General features: G+C 32.9%; 1 protein-coding gene across 2 annotated transcripts in view; it reads right to left on the bottom strand.

Moving 5' to 3' along the window:
- Nucleotides 1–17726, bottom strand: part of LOC143225278 (irregular chiasm C-roughest protein-like) — a 133520-nt gene extending 115794 nt beyond the window's left edge. For both annotated transcript variants that reach the window (XM_076454380.1, XM_076454381.1), the window contains exon 1: nucleotides 17218–17726. The gene's annotated coding sequence lies outside the window, so the exon portion shown is untranslated. The remainder of the gene's footprint in view (nucleotides 1–17217) is intronic.
- Between the last annotated feature and the right edge of the window lie 3767 nt (nucleotides 17727–21493).

The raw sequence follows: 21493 nt of genomic DNA, 5'->3' as shown, positions 1-21493 counted from the left end.
CCTTCTAGACGGTGTTTTAAACTTTGGCAGCATTTCCATGATTTTAAGTCCCACGAAGGGAAAGAACTTGTACACAGAGAGACTATTTACCATTCACATAAGGAACAAACTAAATTTTTACGTAAAGAACAAACTTAAATTTCGTGTAAATAACAGATTTCACAGATCATTTAACATTCACATAAGGAACACATTTAACTTTCAGATTATAAGCCCACTTAACCTTTCTGTATGAACCCCCTTAAACTTCAGGTAATGAACCCACTTATTCTTTAGGTGATGAACCCACTTAACCTTTTGGAAATTAATCCACTTGATCTTCAGGTAATGAGCACACTTAACATTTAGGTAAAAAAACTCACTTAGTCTTTAGGTAATTAATCTCTTACATTTCACAAAATAATTTCTGTTTGTTTGTTTTCAAACACAAAGCTACACATTGAGCTTCCTCTGATATGCTCGCCATTAGCCATACATCTGAGCCACCGAGTGGAGTGGGTAAAGAAGTAGCTAAAAACCTACTAACTTCCACAAAAGAAACTCATTATTTTCACATAAGAGACCCACACAACAAGGCAGTAAATGTTGCATCAGAAGTGTTTTTTTTTTTTTAATCATGCAACATGGAATCAGTACTTGTGTTTTTCCTAAAAATAATTATTACACATTGTTTCAGATATGTAAAACGTTCGATAACAATATTATTTCGCTGATTGCTGAAATATTATTATTTCAATCGTTTGATTGTCACCAGGTTAAAGCTGTTACAGCAAACATTTTTTTTAAATTTGTTGATGAGTTTACACCGTTGTTTGAGTACCAAAACATCTTACGCAGAACTGTTGGTTACACGTACTAGAGTTCAACATTCTTCACTGTCATCACTTAAACTAATTAAAACAATATTTGTATAACAACTGTGTCATTTTATTGTTGTAGTTATAACAATCACATTAGCTATAACTCGTTATAGCACACTTTGTGGCGAAACTATCTGGCGATTTTCTAGAATAGTGTATTAAATAAAGAATTTAACATTTTTTTTCTATCAAACATTTAAGCTAAAAAGAACTTAGCTTGTCACTAAATGAATGTTTTATCGGCCACGTGGTTCCAAAAATTGTGATCTATCCTTTGAATACTAAAAAAAACAGAATAAAACATCGCGTTAACAGAAATCTAGGAACTATATTTGATTAACGTTTCATTGTATTCTGTCGTCTTTACAGGCTGTGTCATTTGATCTCTTCTGCAATGTTACAAGTTGTAAATATCCTCATTCAAATGACATGTTACTGGTGTAAAAAAACTAAAAGACGAAAATGCTGATATTAAACATATATAAGTACTGAATATTTTATGGTATTTTGTGAATGTTGGTGTTCAGTCATATAAGCTTTTGATATGTGATTTCGCATATAAGAAACACATACACCAAGCTTAATACCAACAGTTCCCCTCATTAGAGTGTAGGGGTAATTGGACATCTAGTTTTTTAATAAAGGAAAAACTTTGTTAACACGAACATGAGGTATCAAAACTCTGTATAATTTTCATTTATTTCTACTAAAATATATTTATCTACGATCCGACTCTCAAAATCTTAAAAGTGAAATATAAATTGTTTCAAGAATCAATTTAATGTTGTTAACTAGCTTGCCCCATAACTTAGTTGTAAAACAGTTACGTGAATCCGTCATGTTCAAAAGAGGTTCAGGAAGTAAGTCAGTTTATTACAGCAGCGGATGTTCCCCCTCAAGAATCACTCCTAGTGCAGAAGAACTAATTACCAGGAGTGAGGACTTTCTACATCAACGTTCTACACATTGACATATTGGTTTCACGTTGAAAGAAATGTGTTTTTACGCCACGTGTTGTCAGTCTTCCTGTCCTTAGAGTATACGGTAATTCGTTTAGGATTAGTGTAAGGAACCTGTACCGTTGGTGACAGATAGTTTTGAAATGAAATGAGTTGTTAGCAGTTTTGTGTTACTAAATCTAGAAATTCTGCAGTAATGTGCTTCTGAAACAGGAAGTGAAAAGAAAAATCTAAGATACAGAGAAATTTTGAAAATACTGACATTTAAAATTTTAAGAAGAATTTTTCATAGTATTTCATGAGTGTCGGGGTTCATTCATATAAAGGCCTTGAGAAGGTCATATTTCATACTAGAATGACCTAACTCAAAGCTATAAAACGTTTTAGTCAGTTTAAGGACTTTCGGTAGGTCATCTTAATATATTGGTGTTCCAGTCACTCTCTATAAGAACCTTGGGTGAGTCATAATATATATTAGTGTTCCAGTCACTGTCAGGACCTTCGATGGGACATCATAAGATACAGTCATTGTAAGAATCTTTGGTAGGTCATCATAGCTGCTGTCCTCTGTTTCCTTCACAAAAAAAAATCCAACCTTTAACAACAATAAAGCTAGGTTTGAATGCAGACATAACATAACTGCATAGAGGCTTTGGAATGGGCGTGTTTTAACATCCTTGGAGCATGTCTAAACATAAACATATTTATTTTGCTTGCGAATGTTTTCTGTTCCCTTTTAAACACATTTTCGTATCCTTTTAAAAAAGATACTATTATGGAAGGTGCATATTCATAACACAAAACGCGTTACTTGCTACAAATTAACTTTCTTAAAATTAAAGAATATATAAAAATCACTTGTTCGATACAATAGCCTGAAAATTCCATTACACAAAGTAGAAAATAATAATTATTCGTTAGATTATACTAATTATAATTTAGAGATTGCGTTCATAATACAAACAAAACGTGATTAACGCTTCCTAAGTGACTGTTTGTTTGTTTTTAAGCACAAAGTGCACAATGGGCTATCTGTACTCTGCCTACCGTGAGATAACTGTAGATTGAGAAGCACTCTCTGCCGGATGTCTAGGTTATAACGATTAGCCAATATTGAACAAATCGGTCCCCAGCTCTACAGAGGCACTTTTAACAACAACTTGACACGCGTACACATTACGCAAACTTGAGAAAAGGGATTGGTTTTATATTTTTATGGCATTTTTAGATATTTTGTTAATAAAAACAATTTTGATGATGCAATTAATGGATTCACATCTACAGAACACAGACTTAGTTTGTTCAACCACGTTAACTCAATACACTCCAATATTAAGTTCACCGGTGGACAGGAAAAAACTAACCAAATAGCATTTTTTAACCTCAAGATGACTAAAACCGATACATAAATCAAAACTGAAATCCACAGAAAAATCACCCATACTGGATTATACATTTCCTGGGACTCAGAGTATAAAACAAAGCAAAAACTCAACGTATTAATAAACCAAATAAACACAGCCACAAAACTATTCTCATCCGATAAAATTATTGATGAAATCAACAAAATAAAACAACACTTCATTAACAGCAACAAATTTCCTCCAAAAACCGTGGATAAAAATATACGCACACACCTAGATCAACAACAAACAAACAACAATAAATCCCAAGATACAACAAACTACAAAACCTTACACTGCTGCATACCATATGTTCCCTACATCAGCAAAATATAACCAACCTTTGGAAAACACTTATAACAAAACACAATATTTTAGTAAACACCATATTTATTCAAAAACCAAGTACAAAACTAAAGTCCATTCTATGTAAAAACTACACTGATAGACGCAACACCAACATAATTCATTAAATATAAAACAACTGCCACGGCTTCTATATTGGAGTTACAACACTAAAATCAGGGGTTCGATTCCCCTCGATGGAAGCACCAGATAGTCCGATGTGGCTTTATTATAAGAAAACACACACACATTCCGTATTGGAGAAACAAACAGGAAACATGGAAATCAGATTCAAAGAAAAAATACACCTTCAAGGGTTTTTGAACACTACAAGTCAAATAAACACAACATAACCATAGAAAACACCCAAATATTAAGTTGGGAAACAAATATAAACAGACGTAACATCAAAGAAGCCCTACTTGTACAACTAAAACTAAAATTAATCCAATATAAAGGAACACCTTTATACTTGTAGAAATTAATAACCTAATATCCAATTGCATCACCCGTTACAATTCCGTACCCGTTTAAACTTAATAAATCGTCCTTAATAAATGTGCTCGGCAAACGGTCCGTTGCGAACTCTATCTTTGTTAACCTGAAGATGACCTAGGAAAGTTGAAACTTTGTTCTCTGCTTATCAATAAAAGTGTTAGTACCAACACCAGCCGTTCTGAGATACAGCTGGAATAATTTATTTTCTACAAACAACAAAGTTCTTAAAGTTAAGAAACATGGTAGTTCTCAGAGAACAAGAATCCATGAAATAGTAGATTCAGGGTTATTTTTTACTTAATGCTTCAAGAAAATGGGGAGGTCGTTTGTATAATTGTATAGGTAAAGTGCCCAAATTAGAAGTTCAAAATATGATTATATATATTTTAAGAACAGGACATCATAACGAAATATAATTAAATATATTTAATGTAACAACCCATTAAGACGTAAAACGCTGGCTGTAACACAGTAATTATATCAACTTTCAATAAGGACTTGTCTACTTCCGTCAGTGAAACAGTTGTCAGAACACCTCTTATATATATATATATATATACCATTCTGTGTCTTTAATCATGTATTGCCTCCTGGTGGTACAACGATAAGATTAGTAGCTTTTAATTTATTCAGGGCTCAATCTTGGGTTCGGCACAGCCTCGCGCTTAAATAAAACAAATCATCTTAACATTAAAAATGAAGAAACTGGCATAAAGTGACTTGTTATATTAGTTCAGAATACAAAGTAGTTGAATGATCGTTGAATAAACTCAGAAACTGTTATCACAACAAGCGAAAAATGACACACACATAACGACATTATAGAAACTTAAATAGAACATAAGTAGGCTTAACAGGAGACTCGCTCCTTCCAGCTTAAAGCAAGAGCTAATAAGATTTTAGTTCAATAAGTTTTCCTTCCCAATAAGCAAGCAGTTTTACGTTAGGAACAACTAAAAATATTTCATAGTTAAGCAACGAAATCAATACAGTTGTTTTCGAATGATTGAGGTTGATGTGGGAGATTTCGTTTGAGAGATAATGTTTCAGGCTAATTATTATTATTATTACTTTGAAAGGATTAAATAGATTCGAAATGAGTTAAAAATAGACTTATAATTACACTTTAGTATTTACAATTAAATAATGACATTTGTGATTTTGTTACACTTAATCAGGTAAGTTTTTGTTAGGAAAATGCATATTTTTATTGGGATTTTCTGTTTCTACTAAAGCTTTCTTCGCCGTTCCTAACTTTGAATCAATAACCAGAGGGAAGACAAATGTTCAGAAAAACTTTACCATCCATTATATCCGGTTAAGAAATTCAATGCACTCTTATAACGCACTTAGAGCTTAAAGTGCGTGAACTAATTTGTTATCACGCGAATTTCAACCGAGCTCACCGGTTCTAAAATCTAGATTTGTATTAGAGAGCCAAACTACGCCCAGAAATAATCTGAGGTGATACAAATATAATACAAAGCAAGACTTTTTTGAGTTTAGATATAAACATAATCACCATTCGTTCAGGACACAAATACATTTAAAATAAAAAGTTCTTCAACGTCAAAGTTAGTTGTAGATTTGTATTAGATGTTGGAAGGTCTAAGCCTCACTATAAGCTATCAATTGGATATTTAATTTATTAAATTCTTATTCTAAACTGTAACAAAGCATAATTGTCTCTAAGTATAGTCTTTACTGGAGCTACACTGCGTTTTATGGATTAAATGTTATTAGGTCTAAATCTGAAAGATACTTAATTATATTTATATACTTAAGTGTTATTTTTTATTACCTTGAGTTAAGGCTAGACAATATTATTATTAGATATAACCTAGAACTCGATAATAAATAACATGTTAAACAATCGCAAAGATTTTATATATTTTTGTTTAAATGATGACGTTTCGAGCTATCGCTCTTCGTCATATCGAAACGCCACCCTTCATTAAAGGAAACTTGGTGATTATCCACCCTGTTATTTAATTTTAATATTTTCGTTACCTATGCGGTTTTAACTATGTTTATCTTTTAATCAAATCTATAACGCAGAACTTAAGGCGAACATTTTCACATCTAATATTCTTAGAAATAACCTTGAATTGAAGTTAGATAGCAGTTTTGTGTTAAATGTGTTTAGGCCTAGCACTGAACTGAAGCTAAACAACACATTTTTTAATTAAGTAGCATGAAGTATAACTCGCACGTAAGTCTAGACAATATTGTTTGCAATGTTTTTTGGTCTGATTCTGGATTTTGATACCCAGTTTTTTTATACTAAATACCATTAGATCTAACCTATTGGTAATCAATCAGCAATGTGTATTAAGTACAACCTAACGCGGGATTGTAGCTATATTACAATTTATATTAGATCTAATTCAGAACTGAATCTTATATTAGCCTAACTCTGGACAGCAGCTAAATAAAAGTTTATATTAGATTAATCCTATATTGGAGTTAGGTTGCAGTCTATATTTGATCTAATCCAGAATTAAGCTAACCCTGGACTGCAGCTAGGTTACAATTTATATTAATATTAATTCTATATTAGAGCTGATATAAATTTTAATCTAGCTACAATCGAATTTGTGTAATGTAAGATTCAATAGCTTAAACTAGATAAACCTGCAGCTGAAGCTATATTACAAATTGTATGGAATAATCCGGAATTTAAGTTGATTTATGTTTTTTGAATTAAATAACTATTTCTCGGATTAATCTAAAACGACATTTTTTATCACAACCTTTATTTCTAAGCTTGACAACGGTTTTTGGTTAAATGTTTTAAATTAACTGAATCAGGTGACATTTTAACATTAAATACTCATATTTTGCTGGAACTGAAGCTATAGTTAAATGTTTGTATTAAATGTAATTAGATTGAAAAGTCATCCAGTTGTACTGTGGTAAAAATTGTTTGTTTTGTTTTTTGAATTTCGCTAGCCGTCCCTAATTTAGCATTGTAAGACTAGAGGGAAAGCAACTAGTCATCACTACCTACCGCCAACTCTTTGGCTACTTTTTTATCAACGAATAGTGGGATTGACCGTCACATTATAACGCCCACACGGCTGAAAGGGCGAACATGTTTGGTATAATGGGAATTCGAACTCTCGACTCTAAAATTATAAGTCAAGCGACCTAACCACCTGGCCTTGCCAGGCCTGCGTGGAACGCTAACTTTAATAAAGTAATCTGGATATTCATGTATGAATATTACTACAACCCGTTTTAAAGAATTTTCTTTCAATTATAATAGACCCGGCATAGCTAGGTGGGTTAAGGCGTTAGACGCGTAATCTGAGGGTCGCGGGTTCGAATCCCTGTCACAGGCAAGGTCAGGTGGTTAGGTCGCTCGACTTATAATTTTAGAGTCGAGAGTTCGAATTACCATTATACCAAACATGCTAACCCTTTCAGCCGTAAGGGAGTTATATTGTGATGGTTAATCCTACTATTCGTTAGTACAAAGAATACTCCAAGAGTTGGCGGTGGGTGGTGATGACTATATGCCTTCCCTCTAATCTTACATTGCTATATTAGGGACGACTAGCGCAGATACCCCTCGTGTAGCTTATGCGAATTTCAAAACAAACAAACATGAGTTCCACCTGCTTAAGAAATGTTTGTCAGGCTTATTGAATGAGATAAACATTAAACTGTAATTACAAACATTTAAAATAATACTGTGCTACAACAATGCCTATTAAGCTTTGCGTTAAAAATTCACTTCCTCAAGCCGTAGACGAATGCTTTCTTCAAACTTCTGGATTAACGCAATGAAAAATGAATTGCTGGCGACTTAAAGTGGTATGTAGGATTCATCCTTTGATTTCGGTTACATTTGACGTTTTTCTAGATTGAGATCTCCCCAAACAATAAAAAATATTTATGTATGCGAGCTGTGCAGGCTAAACTAAGTATACAAGAGCTCCCTCTGCCGCTTTTCTATTATATCACTGTTTTACTGGAAAATTAAACGTCTCCTACTAAGCGACGTGGTAAATAGTTATTTGTTTATATCAGATAGAATCAAGGATTCTATTAATACGGTAAAAAATAATAAATTCACTTTTGGTTAAACAGTTCCATACTTGGATTAATCATGTTTATCTGAAGGATGGAGATAATGTTTCTTTAATATACCGCCAGTTCGTCGAGAAATGTACTCACGTTTATTAGTTTGCTCACTTGTCGAATTTAGTACGAATCTACTCGAGGGCTATCTGTGATAACTGTTCCTAATTCTGAAGTGATAGGGTAGAGACGAAGCAATTAGTCAATACCACCCAAAGCTCTTGAGCTACTCTTCACAAATGAATGATGGGATTAACTGTTATATTATAACGCCCTCACGGTTGAAGGATTGAGCATTCGGTAACGGGATTCAAACTTCTAACCTCCAGGATGCCACGCTCCATCTATTAATTCAAAAACATGTAAAACTTTTTACTTATCAGACCAAAAAAGTCTTGAACAAATTTTGGTTTTGTTTTTCTGTTTCTTGCTGCATTTCTCTATTTCAATCCTTCTTGACACAAATTCTGTCACACCATGGTTTATTAAAGTCCAGTAGCAATATTTACATATGTCTTTTAATAACGTTGGGATCTGATATGGTAAACATGAATGGTCTGCGATACACATTCTTATCAACAGCTGTGCCAGTTTCATAGTATCTTTTGTTTAATTTGTGAACTTCATGTTTTATGCTTTCGTTTTGTAAAACGTTTCCACTGACTTTCTATCTCTCTTAATTTCCATTGACTGTATATCCCTCATAGTTAACCTGACTTTATATTTCTCTTAGTTTCCTGACTGTATATCCCTCTTAGTTTTCTCTGAAAATACATCCTTCTTAGTTCACCTGACTATATTTCTCTTAGTTTCCTGACTTCATATTCCTCATAGTTTTCTGAGTGTATATCCCTCTTAGTTTCTTCTGAAAGTATATCTTTCTTAGTTCGCCTGACTTTATATTTCTCTTAGTTTCCTGAGTGTATATCCCTCATAGTTAACCTGACTGTATATCTCTCTTAGTTTCCTCTGAATGTATATCCTTATCCTTCTCAGTTCTCCTGACTTCATATTTCTCATAGTTTTCTGAGTGTATATCCCTCTTAGTTTCTTCTGAAAGTATATCCTTCTCAGTTCTCCTGACTTCATATTCCTCTTAGTTTTCTGAGTGTATATCCCTCTTAATTTCCAATGGGTATATCCTTCTTAGTTTCCCTGAATGTATATCCCTCTTAGTTTCCACTGACCATATATCATTCCTTATAAAAACCATTTTCTTATGTTTTACTTCATCAGAAACAGTGAGCCTTAAGACGTACTTCATAAATAGAACAGTCATGTCAGAGTCACAGACATTCTACTATAAATCAAAAAATACATGGTCAAATGAGTATAGGTTCTATGGATGGAACACTGAAACATCTTACGCTAGCTCGAGGCATGAAGAGATTATCAACTAGATGCAGAACTAATGCACGAAAATGTTTGAACAAAAAAGAACACACCTGGATAAAAATGTTATTTTCAAGACATGCAATGTTAAGTCTTACACTTTCCAAGCGCCATACAGTTAATAATAATAATTTCTAGAAGGTATAACCTTATAGTTGAAAGATGACATCATTTTCATATTAAATTCCTTTAGTTTTACCTTTGGAATAAATTTAGGTAACATTCTTGTGTTTAGTATGGTTAGTGTTGTCTTGAATTAAATACAGGAAATATTCATTAAATTGTATTAACATTGTGGTGATTTTATTTCTTTTGAATTTGAACATGCACCGAGTTATTCACATGTTGAGTGCACTACCAACTGAGCTAAAGGACTAGTTCTTTAACAATATCTGATGCCATGTTTTTTACTATTAAAAATACTGCAACTTTAGTCACGATTTTAAGACAGTCTTTACATCACTATTATAAAGAATTCTGATATCATAGAGCTTTAATTTGCCTTCTACTCAAAACAACCGTGTATTTGCTGTTAGTTATTATGATTTCAAATAGCCTGAAAACTTAATTAGAAATTAATCGAGTGTTGATATGTATTAAATTTATAATATTGGCCGATAAGATTGATACATACAATTTTTTTCTTAATACAAATATATTTTACTATATAAAAAACAATACAATTTATAATAATGGTTATGTCAAACAATGATTTATATATAAAAATTTTACAAAATTACAAAGAATATTAAATCTTTTATTTGGTCTAGAACTAAATATTTTATCAACGAATTATGATGAACGAGCGAATTGGAGGTTGATATCAGTACAGTTCAGTTAACTGGTTGCTCTGTTCTTGACTGGTCTCACGCTGTTTACAGGCCGACTTTTCGCCGATGAAGATATCTAATATCTTCGTGGAAAAACTAAGGTCCAAGATAAACGATTTGTAATGTACGACATATATGAACATTCCTAGTCAAGTATCTGTAGTTTCTCGACAATTAAGCGTTAATCACAGTGTAGTTTCCAAGGTTTATAGTATACTAACTGCAGCAAATCAACAATATATATATACTGTTTCTTGGCGCTTCTATTTATATTCATTCTCGCACGTTCTGTGGATCACCAATGTAAGATATATATTGTTGATTCTTACACTCGAGAATCTTCTACGAATTTAGGGAATAGGCGGAATTTAGTAATATACATTTAACAGTATGAGTTATATGTATTTTTAAATATATATTTAACTAAAACAAACACCAATATCAAAATAAATACACCATAGTAAATCTGTTATATTACTTTTCTCAAATATATTCTGTGTACTTGTGTTTTATGTATACTTTAACGACTTTTTATAATCTGTGATGCTGATTATTTTATGTTTAATATAACAGTTATCTTCAGTTATATGTAAAATATACAAAACCAGTTCTTCTACTTACAATCTATAAAATCGACAAGCTATAGTATAGGACACACTAAGGGATATAAAGTTTAGATACATTATATCAAAACGAATTTGACTCTTCGCCACGCTTTTACAGTTTACGTCGCTAAGTCCAATTATGGTTCATCTAACGGATGTGCATGTTGACAAATGTTTTGCAGTGTAGTTTACATCAGAAAAGACTCTGATATTTAGCTGTAATGTTAAAAGCACACCACTGTTCACTACATTGTTTCTTAAGCCATCCAATCTACGAGATAGGTGGTTTTTCAACACTTATTTCAATAGTTGAAACAAGTTCAGTGGTACTAAACTCACAGTTCTAGCTGCTTGAGATATGTAATGATTGAACGCATATATAAGAAACTTGAATACACGTAGCTTGTGTGGTATTTCTAGATGGGATGTGTCTTGCTTATGTTTTCCGTAAAACTGACCTTTATGTTCATAAAGTTTAATGTGTTATAAGACACAATAGTTTGTTTAACACGATTAGATAAGTACCTTTTCTGATTATTATGATACACCCAAGTGTATCTCATTACTTTGTTTTTCACTGCTTTTAAGTACAATGGATATCAGTTTCTTGGAAATTCTAAATCTCAGATCTAAACACATCTTGCATTGGTTTGTTTTGTTTGAATTTCGCACAAAGCTACTCGAGGGCTATCTGTGCTGGCCGTCCCTAATTTAGCAGTGTAAGACTAGAGGGAAGGCAGCTAATCATCACCACCCACCACCAACCCTTGGGCTACTCTTTTACCAACGAATAGTGGGATTGACCTTCACATTATAACACTCCCACAGCTGAAAGGGCGAGCATGTTTGGCGCGATGGGGATGTGAACCCGCGGCCCTCAGTTTACGAGTCGCACGCCTTAACACGCTTGGCCACTTGCATTTGAAAAAGCTACTATAACCCTTCTAAAAAGTGATAAGTTTCTGATGGTATGGTACAAACAAACAATATTAAAATGCATTTGTGATACATTCTGCTTCATCGCAACTTTACATCGGCTGCCGTTGTCATGTGATTTCCTGGTTTGCATATTTAAAATTATTATGATACAACGTACTTAACTCACTACATTATTGTTAAACCCATTAAAAAGCAGCAGCAACAATAAAAATGCATTATATATTTACCTATAAAATTCACACACACATGAATAATTGATGTCATTCGATAGTTCAATATCAAAGTACGTGTTATCTTGGAAAACAATGAAGAGATTTAAAACGAAAAAACAAGTGAATTAAGTTTTGTTGTGTGCAGCTGTAATTTTTCAATATATAAAACTGTTTAAGCTTGTAAACTATGCGGATGACACAAAAGTGACTAATAAATTTCGAAGAAAATAAAAAGCTGTAACTTTTTATAGTTAGACGTAAAACTTTCGGGGAAAACCAACTGTAAGTGACAGGTACCTACATGTGATGTATGTAGTATCAGGAACGTAAATAACAAGTTTTCAAAGTTATTTTAGTACAAGCAGATTTGACTGCAAATTACTCATACTGAAGTACAAATTACTTTAGCAACTTAGAGAGAATAATTTTACATACTGCAAATTCATATGAACATGTTACAGCGAAAAAGGTGTATAGAGTTTGTGTTTTCACCTCTATGTGTGTGTGCGTGTAATTGTCTGTGTGATTGTTAGCAAATTTTCCCCCCAAACAACTGAACGAATCGACAAAAGTTGTTATACATTTGGACTATGAACTGATTTAGAAAAGATTAGTATTTGGAAGGTTGAGGTCACAACAAGGCTACGAAAATAAAAAAAATCCAAATTTTTTAAACATGGAAATCGATTTTTTGCCGTGGCATAGCGGCTCATAGAATGGCTTTTTTTTTTTTACAAGTATAATCTTTTAGGTTATAGCTTTGTCATCTTTTGATAAATTTTGGATCTAATTAAAGTTTTGCACTCAGGAGATCAAAATATTTAGACTGATGTGTTTGACCGTACCCAAGGTTTTATATAATCTTGTCTAAAATAATTTCAATTTGAGGGTAAGCTGGTTGAGATGTTGATGAGTAATAAAATCGACTCGGGTACGTGTGCCCCATAATTGGTATTGTTGGCGTATAAAATATTGCTAATAAAAAGGTTTGGTTTTGGTTTTTTTGGAATTTCGCACAAAGCTACTCGAGGGCTATCTGTGCTAGCCGTCCCTAATTTAGCAATGTAAGACTAGAGAAAGGCAGCTAGTCATCACCACCCACCACCAACTCTTGGGCTACTCTTTTACCAACGAATAGTGGGATTGACCGTAACATTATAACGCCCCCACGGCTGGGAGGGCGAGCATGTTTGGCGCGACTCGGGCGCGAACCCGCGACCCTCAGATTATGAAGCGCACGCCTTAACGCGCTAGGCCATTCTAATAAAAAGGAAAGAAAAGTCTCATAAATCATGTAACGGATTTGCTACTATATAATTACTTTAATATCTACGTTTGTTTCAGTTTAATTTATGCTTAGAAATGCTTGTAACTTATATTGTTAAATGTATATTGTAAAAGTCCCGCCTATTCTCAAAATCTGTAGAAGATTCGCGAATGTAAGAATCAACAATATATGCTTTACATTGTTACCAACTGAACTACCGATAACCTTACCATAAAAGTTCATAATTCGACGCGCCAAGAGACTGTTTAGTATTTTTAGTTTGCTACAGTTAGCATACTATAAATCTCGGAAGCTATAACTGTGATAAACGCTCATTTATCAGAAAACTACAGATATTTGACCAGGATGGCTTATAGATTTCAAACATTAAAAATAGTTTAACATCATTTAATTAATTACAGACATTATTATTTCTACGAGAACATTAGATACATTCGTCGGAGTAAAGTCAGCTTGTAAACAGCGTGAGGCAAGTAATTAAGCAAAGTATGATAATATCAACTCAGAATTAATCCGCTTATCGTGAATCTTTGATAAAAATTCAGTTCCAGACCAGATAGGTGACTTAGTATTGTTTGTAAGTTTGTATATAAATCATTAGTTGTAATACTATCTGTAATAACCATTATTATCATTGTTTGTATATCAGAGTATATTTATGTTAAGAAAGAAAACTATGTGCGTCAATCTTGTTGGTAAATATCATAAACTTGATACATTTCGACATTTACTTAAATTCTAAATTAAAATTAAAATATCCGAGTATTTGAAATCATAAAACGCAACAATAATAAACTGAAGGCTCATCCTAGATAATAGGTAACAATTTATTTAATTTTATGCTACCTATTTTCACAATACGTTTGCTCTTTAACAAAGTCACAAATGATTGAAGTTTGATGTGACTTGGTGAACATATGTAGAACATGATTTCTTATTGTCCTGCTTAAAATTGTACGTGTGCATTAACAAAGACGGATCAACCCATTTGACGGAAGTATAAATTAAACTGAGTGCCCCTCTACTTTCTAGTTGTTTAAATGAAAACCGTCGGTGTTTGTGTTTCAGCGATTAAAGTTTCTGATTATTAACTGCGAAAACCTGCAGAGGGAAAATAACGGACTTGGAATGATGATATTTAGTTGTATTGGACCTATGACTTACTTTAAACCTTCATAGAACGAATGAAACCGTGGATAAAACACATTTTTTTGTTAGAATGGTAGTTTTAAATAAGTAAGTAATTTTCCTATAACCACATAGAAATTCAGTGACGTTGACTAGTTCCACAAAATGACCGATTCTACAAGACGTCCAATAATAGGACAAACAGAAGCCTATATCGCAGAGCCATTCTTGAGTTGGTGAGATATTGCAAAGAAAATAATTAACCAGCTTATTGTGTGAGATTACGTTTCTTCTCCTTGTATTTATATCATATTTTATCTGGCCTACTTAGGCAATTATCTTTGACTTGCAACACAAAAACCCAGTCTGTCAGTATTAAGTGTTTAACGCGTCTACATTTGCCTAAGCATGGGCAACCCAGTATCACCAGTTCTAGCCAATATTTTTATGACACAAGTTGAAACACAAGCAATTAACACAGCATTACATATACCATTATACTGGTACAGATATGTAGATGACACGGTTGCGGGATTCAAATCTACAGAACACATACTTAATTTTTTCAATCACATTAACTCTATACATCCCAACATTAACTTCACATGTGAACAGGAAGAAAACAATCAAATATCATTTCTTAACCTCAAAATTACAAGAACTGACACACAATTCAAAACAGAAATCCACCGAAAAATTACCCATACTGGACTATACATTCCTTGGGACTCAGCACATGAAACAAAACAAAAACTCAACATACTAAGAAACCAAATAAACACAGCCATAAAACTATGCTCACCAGATAAAATTAACGATGAATTAGACAAAATAAAACAATACTTCATCAACATCAATAAGTTTCCTCCACAAACCGTAAAAAACATTATACGCACACACCTAGACAGAAAGCAAAATCAACCAACTAAAGTAAATACAGCTCACGAATCAAAAAACCACGAAACCATATACTGCTGTATACCATATATTTCTGACATCAGCAAACAAATAACCAACATTTGGCAAAAATTAGTAACAAAATATGACATTCCAGTTAATACCAAATTTATTCAAAAACCAGGCACAAAACTGAGGTCTATACTATGTAAAAACTACACTGACAAACACCACACCAACATTATTTATAAAATACAATGTGATAACTGCCACGACTTCTATATTGGAGAAACAAGTAGAAAAATGGAAACCAGATTCAAAGAACATAAAAAGTCACCTTCACACGTTTTCGAACACTGCAAGTCAAATAAACACAACATAACCATAGAAAACACTCAAATACTAAATAAAGAAACAAACATAAACAAACGCAAAATTAAAGAAGCCTTACTTATACAACAACTTAAACCCAAAATAAACCAATATAAAGGAACGCCTTTATACCTATATTAATATAATAAAATAAATAAAATTATATATTCAAACATCTAATACCGCCCTCTACATTTCGACACACAGTTACACAACCCCTTTTAAACATGTGGTCAGCTTCCGGTCAGTTACTTCTTTCTTTGTGAACCTGACGATGACCGAAGAAGGTTGAAACGTTGTTCGCTCTTCTATGTAAAATATTTTCTCAACCCAAACGAGCCGTTTTTGCATATAAATTTCTCAACAAGTGGGTTTCTCGACATCACTGATTATGTTTAACGCGTCTGTTTCTCACTAAGTCAACATGTGGGCAAAGCAATATAAGTTAAACAAATAACTATAGACAAAACCTATAGTTTAACACACATACATTTACATATTTTACTTATCAACACTTTATGATAGTACTCAGTTACTCATTAAAGTAATAAAAAATCATTATTTTAACATGAACCAAAATTGGGGTTTCAAATAGCAGAAAAAAAATTTTTCTTCACGCAATAAAATGTTCTATTATAACAAAAAACACGTTCTAACAATATGCTCAGATTTCTCTTCATCTATAACGTCGATGCTGTTTAAAATCTAAGGAACTGAATGAGTGCTTCGCTAGTATTGATGGATCAAATAATAATAATTAGTTAATAAAGATGAACCGGACGGTAGACATGATGTGTTAATCTATGCTGTCCGTTATAAAATTCAAAATGTTGTGCTTCACGTAGACACACTTATCATGATATTACTTAGTGCATATTTTACAAATTTCAAATCGAAAGCGCGTTAACATCTTATTTGTAATTTGTAGTCGTCTAAAGCAGATGTTGTTTTATGTTTAACATCTGTGATACACTGCAGTTTAAACGGCTTATCCTATGCAGTCTGTGTATATAGACGTTGTGTATACTGTCTTGCGGAATATTAAAGCACGTGATTTTTACATTAATTCCGAACTTTAATTACTAGAAGATTAAGCCTAATTCCTGTGTGTAAAAGAGCCAGTGTAGTCAGTTTGTTGGGTATCTAAGTCTCCTTTAAGCTATTAAGCCAGTGCGGTTTCGAACTGATTTTTTTTATATGAATTTGTAAGAGAAGCGCTTCAGAAAAACCTGTTAGCTTTCTGAGAGTTGAAGATAAACGAATGAGAAAAAATAATCACATCTTGTTTCGTTAAAATGTTTTGTAAACGTTAGCGTTCGAGCTGAAAGTAAGCTAGAAATTGAAAAAATTAATTTGAATATCGGTTTCTGAAGAAATAAACAAGAACACTTGCTTCTACTTACCTATACGTTCATAAACAGTTTTTTTTAACCTTTTATAACTTCGTCTTTTTCTGTATACTTCAGTAAGTCTTCCTTCAACACTACACGTCTTCAGTTGGAAATATGAATGACGCCCAATCAACGTTCGAAACTACATAATATATTATTATCTAAAGCTTATAAGGTATGAGTTTACATGTGTTTCAGGATCAGCCAGCCAAAACTAAACCGCTAGTTCAAATATTTGTAAATCCTACACAAACATTGCATAGTCGTTGTTATATAGTCTACTTAATCATTACAGTTATATAAATAAATTGGGATTCGAGATGTGAGAGTTGTGGAAATATTAAAATTCTACCTAACAAACATTGGTGAAACAAATGAACGGAACACAGTAGAAATTCAAAGCAACTGTTCCAGTATCTACAGCTAAATTAATCAGCTTGTAAGCCTTTATACGAGTCAAGAGACTCTAACGAACTAGCTATAAAACGATTTGAAACCCACGAAACACAATTCCCCGGAGAGAGCAGACAACAGTCTGAGGAGGCTCTCTGTCATATCTCTATAGAGGCTTCTCATTGGGCAGACTAGTCTACTTCCCGCTAGGGGTAAACACGTGGAGCTTTCGAGATCCTGAAAATGAACATTTTTCAGGTGCTTTCTACTTTTACCTCACCGCAGGTATTTAGAAATTGAAAATAATGTAGAATGTGCATGATATATTTATATCTTTCGTAAAAATAAAACAGGAAGCAGCTACTTAAATCTTTAAAACTTTTAATTGTTTTAGGGCGAAGAACATCAATCTGATTTTTGTTACATTATTTCGATCTGTATAACTAGTTTTGATGGTTAATAGTAGCACAGTAGTCTGCCGCACTAGATATCTTTGTTAGTGGTCCAAAGGGTAACAGTTAGGGCTTCAGAGGAATTCTCCAACTTCAGGTGCAAATAAAATCACCATAAATATTTCAGTCTACTTTCGCCAGACGTCTAATGTGGCATAACAAAAATTAATGATTTCTGTGGTGAACAATTTTTTTTTAACTATTACCTTAAAACGTTATAGTAAGAGTTTAAATGAAACTAAAACTTTTTTTAATAGTCCCTCTAACTTAGCAAACAGTCCTGAAGTAATAATTGTTGGAGTATCACAAGATGACACCACTTTTGTGTACTTAGTCTATTATGTGTGCACCTTTATAACAGGTTCTTTCTTTCACTCCCAGTATATTTAAACATTATGAAGACAAATAAGTATTTACATAACATTCTCAACCGATTGCTCTTTACGTTTTCCTCAACCAACCACTCTTCATGTTTTCTCTTCAACCATGATTTATGAGCCATTCTCATACAATCTTCCTTACTCAACTTCTCCAACCAACCACTCTTTACATGTTCTCTTTAACCAGTTACTCTTTACCAGACCTTTTTTCCAATCTCTTCTTACGTATTTTTTCAATCAATGACTAATTAACAATCCTAATCAGTCAATTTCTCTTCACATGCTCTTATTAACCAATCAAACTGCTCTTTATGTGTTCTTTTATATAAAACTGTCTTTTCGAGTCCAGTCCTCTCCAACCGATTACTTCATATTTATCTTTTTTATATTTTCACGTGTCCTCTCAACTAATCTCATTTTACAGTGTAGTATTCTGAGCTTATCCTCTCTGTGTTTCCTTTTACTAATGTAAACGTTTCCTTCAATACAATAACTATCTGAGCTAATCATCGTTTGAACATTCTCCACAAATAATTTTTTGACGGTCACAAATTAATCACTCGAATTTTGTTTTTTTCGATTATAAAATTTTTTCTCACTTTTTTCACATGTTTTTTCTTCGATTTATCATCATGAAATTGGAATTCAATGTCACTGGTAATTTATAACTTTTTGACAAGTGGATGGAAATGTAAATTGTCGGAAAAGTGACTTGTATTTTTAAGTATTATAGACAGAGGTCCAAAGTCTGTATATGACAAAAATTTTCAAGAGAAAACGACAAGTATTAAACGCGACTAACGAATAACACAAACGTGTAGACGTGTTTATTTAATTAACAACATTTAAGTATAGAAAAGTTCGTTACACGGAAGAGCAAGTTGCGGGGAGGATATGTGTGAGTTTATTTTTCTATTCAAGTTAAAAATATGTATTTAATGCCAATGATTTCACCGTGTTTTATGTCAAAATAAACGTTATTCCTATAGCCCTTATGAATAAAGACGTACAACCATAATCATAGACAACCATGATGATAAAAGTGATCACCATCAGACTGTAGGAAGTGATCGATCGATGTGCGTTTGTACCTTGTATTATAAAACAGAGAATTTACAAACACACAACAAAACTGTTTTTCTCCAATTAACATCTAACAAAACTACGTTCGAAATATAAACATTTTACAGATTTTCCTATTGATATAGTCCAGCCCTTTCCTTTATGTGTAGTACTGATCTGAAGTGCAAAACACTTTATTTTCTCACCTGCGTTTTGTTGTTTGAATAATTTCTTTACTCTTGCACACTTAGAATTTTTAATTAAGTCGCCAAGAAGTATTTCAAGCGTAAGAAAACAATTGTGAAACAGTTACATTTAAATATATTAGTGAGTAGGCACGTTAACAGAAAGCTGGGTTGGATATTATTATTTTTGTTTGTTTTTGGAATTTCGCACAAAGCTACTCGAGGGCTATCTGTGCTAGCCGTCCCTAATTTAGCAGTGTAAGACTAGAGGGAAGGCAGCTAGTCATCACCACCCACCGCCAACTCTTGGGCTACTCTTGTACCAACGAATAGTGGGATTGATCGTCACTTTATAACGCACCCACGGCTGGTAGGGCGAGCATGTTTAGCGCGACGCGGGCGCGAATCCGCGACCTTCGGATTACGAGTCGCACGCCTTACGCGCTTGGCTATGCCGGGGAGTTGGATATTAATAGCAAGAATAAATAACACGTCGAATGACAACAGCTTTACGCACTATTTCTTCTGCTCTTTCCTTTTTTTATTCTGCGAGAGTAACTTCTGTGATTTTTTTCATAGAATCAGAAATATATATTATTATTGTTAAATTGTTTATTAGCAAATAAAAATAAAAATAAATATGTGTTTATGCGCGTTTGTTTCAAACTTCACAGTATTTTATTTTCGTTTTGTAAATTGTCTCGTTATGTAAGTGCCTGCCTCGATTATTTTTTGGACTTAAACGCTAAAGTAGTTTCGATACTGGCGATGGATAGAGGATAGTTTGTGGTTTTGTACTTAATTGTAAACAAGCAAACATTACAAAAGCAACCACTCTTTACGTGTTATCTTTAAATATTCTTTTGAATTAATAAAATTAATTTATACTTTTCTTTCTTAAGTGATCTATCTTTACGTAACTCCTCTAACCAGTTGTGTAAAGATAGGTCAGTGATGTAAAGTAAGTGTTTAGGAACGATTATTAAACAAACATTATTTTAATGAGGACATTTAGATTCGAAACACGATATATCTTAACAAAAGCATGTTATAAAACATTAGAACAACAATAAATTAAATAGCCAAACATTCATCCTAAATATTTTATACCAACCCGGACGTCGTTGTTGAAGCGTCAAAAACTTCAAATCCTATAAAATTGTAGTGGAATAAACGAAATTTTGTTAACTGGGAAACGTCAGTTATTACTGTCACTTTTTTTTTCGTTAAAGCTGTTGGTTTAACTTAAGTCCCGAAACCTTAAAAATTTTAATAGTGTTTTCTGTCTTCTTTATTAGACTTAATTTATATGTATATGAATTTTTAACGATTTTTATGAAAAACAAGTATAAACATTTTGGAGAAGTTGGGAGAACTCTATTTTAGGAAGGTTCCGACCTTCAGCAGTGAAACGCAACGTTAAATTTGGTTATGTTTGTTACGAGCTGGCCGACCCTAATTTTGGGCTTATAGAATAGAAAAAATCCAGTTGGACTGATACAAACGAAGAACAACTCTTAAGCAGTTACAAAGGTTATATATTGTATCAATTTTCCATTTACTGGGATGACCTTCCTAAAGTCAGCATACTTATCGATGTGTCAGTCAGTGTAAGGACTTTGGAAAACATAGGAAAACAAATTTGCTGCTGCTGAAAACCCAAGTGACTGAGGGTAATTAGATGATGCTTATTTCAAAAACGTTTTCATAATTTGTTCATCACTTCAACAATTTGAATTATTCTTATTTCTCAATATTTTATAAGCAGAATCTGAAATACGATGTAATAAGCTTAGTACAGTAGATTTATACTCTG

Source organism: Tachypleus tridentatus, chromosome 9 (genome assembly GCF_004210375.1).
Source record: "Tachypleus tridentatus isolate NWPU-2018 chromosome 9, ASM421037v1, whole genome shotgun sequence".
Taxonomy (NCBI): Eukaryota; Metazoa; Arthropoda; class Merostomata; order Xiphosura; family Limulidae; genus Tachypleus; species Tachypleus tridentatus.
The sequence above is the reverse complement of the archived record's forward strand: the minus strand, read 5'-3'. Positions and strand labels throughout refer to the sequence as shown.